Here is a 7,330-nt window from a genome sequence, read left to right as displayed (position 1 = left end):
CTCAAGCCCATGTCTGTCGCAGAGGCAGCCAATGTCCTCATGACAACGTCAACGAGCAGAGATGTTGAAATTGACTTATCGTTATCGCAAAGTAGTACCCAATCAACTCAGAAAACTCAGATAAGTGGAAAACAACAGCCGCAACCACTTCCCACAATAGTAGTTGTTCCTCCTGAAGTAGGGGCAGTTCAGAAAATTGAGCTTCCTGCAGAGGAAGAAGAGCAAGGCACTCTTTCAGAAGATCCATTGTCTTGCAGATCCCCAGCAAGGAAAAGGGGGTTAGTCCATCGAGGTCTTCTGCAAGCCCCCCTTCTGATGATCTAGATGCCACTTGGAAGCCCCCACCGCAGTCTGAGATTGAGATATGCCACGAGACAAGGCTAGGGAAAAGGAAGATTCCCGAAAGCCTTAGAAGTATGGAGGTAGATGTAGAAGAGGAGGATGATTATGAGCCAGTCATCATGAATATCACTCTTGCCCCAGTGGAGATAAAGACCGACATTACGCCATCACAAATTGCTGTGAGGGATGTGGCACGGATACCACCAACGCAGGTAACACCAACACCACCTCCAGCTTTCATATTTGTATTTTCAAAAGCTCGGGAACTACCTAAATCCAGAACCACCACCACCTTGGTAGATGTAGGTAGTAGTGGTAGCGGTGCGCAGCCATAGAGCCAAATTCCACGGCCAACCTCCAGTTCATCTGGCATTGAAAGTGGCACCTCCAGCAGTGCCAGAAAGTTCACATCTCCAGTTTGGGACTTCTTTTCGGTTAGCAATAAGGAGGAGAACGTTGCTATATTCTCAATTTGTAGACAAGGTGTTAGTTGGGTAGGCTCAGTACAAACTATTGTACCTGAAGCCAAACAACTCATCTGGAAAAACACTACTTGATCCAGTGGGAGACGCACCTTAACAGCCAAAAACCTGCACCCATTGCTGTTGGTGGATATGAAGAAGTAGAAGAAGATGCAATGGCGGTGGAAGGTGAACAAGAGGGAGACATTTTCTCTGGTACACAAAGTAGCCCCGTCCCCAGCAGTAGTACCGCCCACATCCTCATTAGCCTCAGCAAGATCTCAGTGACACAAGAGTAGGAGTCAGGCTGAGACACCAAAGCAACAGAGTACTGCAATAAAAAAAAGTGCGGGGTTGAGCCTAACAAGTACAACATCTGGGTTCAATAAGTCACCTGCATCAGTGGCACCAGAAAGGAAAAAAATCCAGCCTGCCATTCGTGCATGTTTAGGCCAGAGGGGCAGTACGAACGCAACCACCTAACGGCACGTTTGTACAATGTGAAGCTGGCTAAAATATTAGCGCTGGTCATTCTCCTTTTTTCTTTTGTGGAAGGGGTAGGTTTTCTGGAATTTGTGACAGCCATCTGCCCGGTCAAATTTTGCCAAAGTTGCTGTTCCAGCACTACATCACGACATGCTGGAATTGCTTAGACAAGTTTGCAGCAGAGTGCAGTTCACTGTATCCACATGACAACAGACATGTGGACCAGTTGCCAAGCCACTGATTACATGTGCATCACTGCACACTGGATCTCTTTTGTGGGAGTTAGAGAAAAGATATCGGCAGGTGTTGAGACTGCTGAGATTTTTAATGCCACTCGGAAACATGCAACTATAGCTATGTTCACCATGGAGAAATCTCATACTGCTGCAAACGTTTTGGAAGAGTTTAACAGCAAGGTCTTTGAAAGGCTTCACTCAAGAGGGCTTAATATTGGTTTTGTTGCCATGGACAATGGTAGCAATATAGTTAGGGCCATGCGCACTGGTGGCTATTTCAGGGTCCTGTGTTTGACGCACTGCATTAACATAATTGTTCATTACTTTCTGAAAAAAGGAGAGCGAGTCAGCAGCTTACTGACAACCTGCAGAAGAATATGCACACATTTCAGCTATTCTTTTAAAGCCCGGAAGCAGTTGAGGATCATTCAACGTGAGCATAGAGTGCCAGTCAAAGCACTCATCCAGGAGGTGGCAACACATTGGAACTCAACTTATTACATGCTTGATCATCTGTTTGAGCAGTACAGACCAATCAATGACTATGTCACGCAAAGACTAGGGGATGCTACTGTGAAAGGCATGACCGTTGAGATGGACCAATAGGTCCTAGTTAAATTCCTGACAGAGATGCTACTTCCTTTCGAGCTCTTCACACGTGAATTCAGCAAGGAGGACTGTACTTTAGGCCAAGTTATCCCATTGTTGCACGTGCTAGAGCAACAGCTGAGGCTGGTGTCTACAACATACGCAGGTGTGGAGGAAAAAAGAAGCATGTGAGTTGGTGGAGAGCTTAGCCCTTCGCTTAGCTGAAAATAGAAGGGTGCAAACTAAGTTTGTGTCAGCCAAACATTACATTTCTGCCACAATTCTGGATCCACGGTACAAAGCAGTACTGAACACTAAGACATTAATTTCTTTTTTTCAGAAGTTGATGTTGCCTAGTACAAAACTTGGATAGCTGAGGTAGCAAGTGGCTTTAAAAAAGAACAACTGCAAATTAGAGGCACGCTACTCCAGCCCACAGCAAGAACTGCAGGGCAGCCAGCGTCAAGTTCAACTTCTGAGCATGAGAGCAATGCGTTTGGCTCACAGCAGTCAAAAGATTCATCAACAACAGCAAGAACAGGATCATCAGCCCCAGTTAAATCGACACAGGAAGGGTTTCTACAGCAATGGTTTGTTAGGTCCAGTGCTGATGAAATGGCAAAAGAGGCCGAGCAAAGCAGAGTACCCTGAGCATTGAGTGGACGGTCCAGGCCTATCTGCATGACCCATCAGAGATCTACATTGATCAAAACCCATTGCTGGATTGGTATGGGAAAAGGCACCAATGGCCAGTGCTCATCAGGCTGGGGATAAACTATCTGGCTTGTCCTGTCGCACGAGTCTCTTCTGAGCGTGTTTTCAGTGCTGCTGGTGCCATTGTAACAGTGAAAAGGACCAGTCTCTTACCCCAAAACACGGAGAGGTTAACGATGATCAAAATGTATCAGCACTTTATACCACCGAATTACACAATACCTGAAGCACAGCAGGAAGATGAGGACAGCGACTTAGGTGATGGAAGTAGTGTGTTACATGATGACCTACTTCTGATTGACACACCAGAGTTCGAGGACAAGCTCTACTTCCCTGACAGCTAGGCTTATAACTTGTTATTTTCTTGCTTCCTTATTTACATTTATTATTTTTGTGTGTCTCCTTCTTTCTGGTTTGAATCACATTCACAACAAATCTATCACCACCTTCTTTATTGCCGTATTGGAGTTGCAGCTGTATGCATTTATCAAAGAATTCCACTCCTCCGACTCCTGCTCCATCCTGACTCGCCCCTAAATCCATTTCCCTCAAGCCAGACATTGGATGGAGAATAGCACAAGAAATGTTGCCTTGTCGAGTCCCTCCAAAAGAAGTGGAACATGACTATAGCTATCCTCCTTTCTGAGCCGAGAGGGACTCCCCCTTAACTTAAGATGAGAACAGGTAATGAATGATGGTATGCATTTTACGCTGGCTCTGAGTGATTGGTATTTGTGTTGTTGTTGTGCATGAAGTGTACTAGTATTTAATCTACACTTTAAAAGTGACTCAAGTCAATGTTTTCCTTCTGGTTGTTTAGTAACAAAATTGTACTTCTACTGCAGGCCGATCCATTGCATTTTTGAATATGGAATCTGGACTCACTCGGTACACTACACCTTTATGATGATAACCAGTACTATTCGCAGTCAGTCAGTAGGATCAGAGATGATTGATGGAATAACTTGGATTGTTTCATGAAGTGGCATAATAAAACAAAGGTAAACAAGTAAACAACAACTACAGCAGACCTACATTTCGGTGTAGTGGTGAAGTCGAGTGTAGTGGTTAACATGACTGACAGCGGTGCATTGATTTAGTTAGTTACTTAATTTGGAAAATGCTTTGTTGCTGTATATGTGTGTTCTGTCTTCAAAATCTAAGCTAAGTGGAGGTTGGGTGGGCGCCGTGGGCCTACTCTGTCCTGTTGCTGTTTTAGGTTCATGCTGAAAACAGAGTAGAAATGATTTAGCCATGCCGCCTCTGAAAGAGCTTTCACTCCTCCGTAATGTATGCATTATTTTTCTCTTGATTTTTCAATATCCCTTTTGTTATTCCATCTACACTTACAAGTCGGCCTTTACCCTGAGCTAAACAGAGAAAAACCTCTCAGATTCACCTACCAATTTGCATCCACCAGGCAGGCAGTGGCACCCAAGATTGACGGACACAGCGTCCATGGAAGGGAGGACCCAAGAAGAATGCTGTGATGCAACTCGCCAATTTAACCAGGTTAATATAGTAACTTTAGTATCATTCATCATCTTTTAATTAATTTGATTCATTTTTTCTATTCAATCATTATGACTGTGTGTTGTTGTTATTATGTTTGCTCTTTGCTCATAATTGATCCCTACAGCTATTTTTTAATTTTCTTTGCTAGCTTTAAAAGGAAGTCTGGTACAACAGAACATAACATGTATGTAGTTTGGGTCTCTCTGAGGGCAGACAGGCAAGGCAAATTGCATAATAATAATTAATAATATACTGCTGCCCTGTACTGTCTAATAGTTTAGTTAGTAAGTACTACTTATCGTTATTCATTAACCATCAAGTCATCATCATGCATGCATTTCCCTTTTCTCCCTTAACAGATTTATGAATATGATGATCGTCTGCCAAGAATATTGTGTGTGTTGTCCATGTGTAGTGTTTGTCTTTGTCAAACCTTTCCTTCAAATACCCTTCCCAACCATTCATCAAACCCTAACCCTCTTCCCCCAGGCTGTGTGATTTATATTGAGGTGTGACTAAATTAAATGTACACCAATAATTGATCACACACTTGCTGGGGCGGATGTGGTGAAAGCAACACTAATTCAATTTCAACAAGGCAGGGCGAGAATCTTCTTCTGCTTGCCCACCCATGCTCAGTATGTGCAAGTCATTTTTGTTTCCAAAGAAACAATATAATCCTTCAGCTTCAGGTGCTAGGCCATGGCTGCCAACTCCTTCCGGTTTGTATCTTTTGGTTGGGGAGGAGTAGCTATATCAAGAAAGAAAAAAGACTATTGTAACCAATATACTCTTAGCAAAGCAATAAGACATATTAATTCTACACATAGTGGCACAGTAGCACTAGCAAGCACAGTACATAACATTTGTGGTATCCTCCCACTTCCTCGGCCTATAACATTTGTGGGACTTTCAGGCATTATACTAACACTATGAACTTGAGTACACCAGTCTTCTTCTTCTCTCTTGTTGGAGAAATCTCATACTGCTGCAAACGTTTTGGAAGAGTTTAACAGCAAGGTCTTTGAAAGGCTGCACCCAAGAGGGCTTAATATTGGTTTTGTTGCCATGGACAATGGCAGCAATATAGTTAGGGCCATGCGCACTGGTGGCTATTTCAGGGTCCTGTGTTTGATGCACTGCATTAACATAATTGTTCATTACTTTCTGAAAAAGGAGAGCGAGTCAGCAGCTTACTGACAACCTGCAGAAGAATATGCACACATTTCAGCTATTCTTTTAAAGCCCGGAAGCAGCTGAGGATCATTCAACGTGAGCATAGAGTGCCAGTCAAAGCACTCATCCAGGAGGTGGCAACACATTGGAACTCAACTTATTACATGCTTGATCATCTGTTTGAGCAGTACAGACCAATCAATGACTATGTCACGCAAAGACTAGGGGATGCTACTGTGAAAGGCATGACCGTTGAGATGGACCAATCGGTCCTAGTTAAATTCCTGACAGAGATGCTTCTTCCTTTCGAGCTCTTCACACGTGAATTCAGCAAGGAGGACTGTACTTTAGGCCAAGTTATCCCATTGTTGCACGTGCTAGAGCAACAGCTGAGGCTGGTGTCTACAACATATGCAGGTGTGGAGGAAAAGAGAAGCATGTGAGTTGGTGGAGAGCTTAGCCCTTCGCTTAGCTGAAAATAGAAGGGTGCAAACTAAGTTTGTGTCAGCCAAACATTACATTTCTGCCACAATTCTGGATCCACGGTACAAAGCAGTACTGAACACTAAGACATTAATTTCTTTTTTTCAGAAGTTGATGTTGCCTAGTACAAAACTTGGATAGCTGAGGTAGCAAGTGGCTTTAAAAAAGAACAACTGCAAATTAGAGGCACGCTACTCCAGCCCACAGCAAGAACTGCAGGGCAGCCAGCGTCAAGTTCAACTTCTGAGCATGAGAGCAATGCGTTTGGCTCACAGCAGTCAAAAGATTCATCAACAACAGCAAGAACAGGATCATCAGCCCCAGTTAAATCGACACAGGAATGGTTTCTACAGCAATGGTTTGTTAGGTCCAGTGCTGATGAAATGGCAAAAGAGGCCGAGCAAAGCAGAGTACCCTGAGCATTGAGTGGACGGTCCAGGCCTATCTGCATGACCCATCAGAGATCTACATTGATCAAAACCCATTGCTGGATTGGTATGGGAAAAGGCACCAATAGCCAGTGCTCATTAGGCTGGGGATAAACTATCTGGCTTGTCCTGTCGCAAGTGTCTCTTCTGAGCGTGTTTTCAGTGCTGCTGGTGCCATTGTAACAGTGAAAAGGACCAGTCTCTTACCCAAAAACACGGAGAGGTTAACGATGATCAAAATGTATCAGCACTTTATACCACCGAATTACACAATACCTGAAGCACAGCAGGAAGATGAGGACAGCGACTTAGGTGATGGAAGTAGTGTGTTACATGATGACCTACTTCTGATTGACACACCAGAGTTCGAGGACAAGCTCTACTTCCCTGACAGCTAGGCTTATAACTTGTTATTTTCTTGCTTCCTTATTTACATTTATTATTTTTGTGTGTCTCCTTCTTTCTGGTTTGAATCACATTCACAACAAATCTATCACCACCTTCTTTATTGCCGTATTGGAGTTGCAGCTGTATGCATTTATCAAAGAATTCCACTCCTCCGACTCCTGCTCCATCCTGACTTGCCCCTAAATCCATTTCCCTCAAGCCAGACATTGGATGGAGAATAGCACAAGAAATGTTGCCTTGTCGAGTCCCTCCAAAAGAAGTGGAACATGACTATAGCTATCCTCCTTTCTGAGCCGAGAGGGACTCCCCCTTAACTTAAGATGAGAACAGGTAATGAATGATGGTATGCATTTTACGCTGGCTCTGAGTGATTGGTATTTGTGTTGTTGTTGTGCATGAAGTGTACTAGTATTTAATCTACACTTTAAAAGTGACTCAAGTCAATGTTTTCCTTCTGGTTGTTTAGTAACAAAATTGTACTTCTACTGCAGGC

This window comes from Triturus cristatus, chromosome 8, assembly GCF_964204655.1.
Source record: "Triturus cristatus chromosome 8, aTriCri1.1, whole genome shotgun sequence".
Taxonomy (NCBI): domain Eukaryota; kingdom Metazoa; phylum Chordata; class Amphibia; order Caudata; family Salamandridae; genus Triturus; species Triturus cristatus.
The sequence above is the reverse complement of the archived record's forward strand: the minus strand, read 5'-3'. Positions refer to the sequence as shown.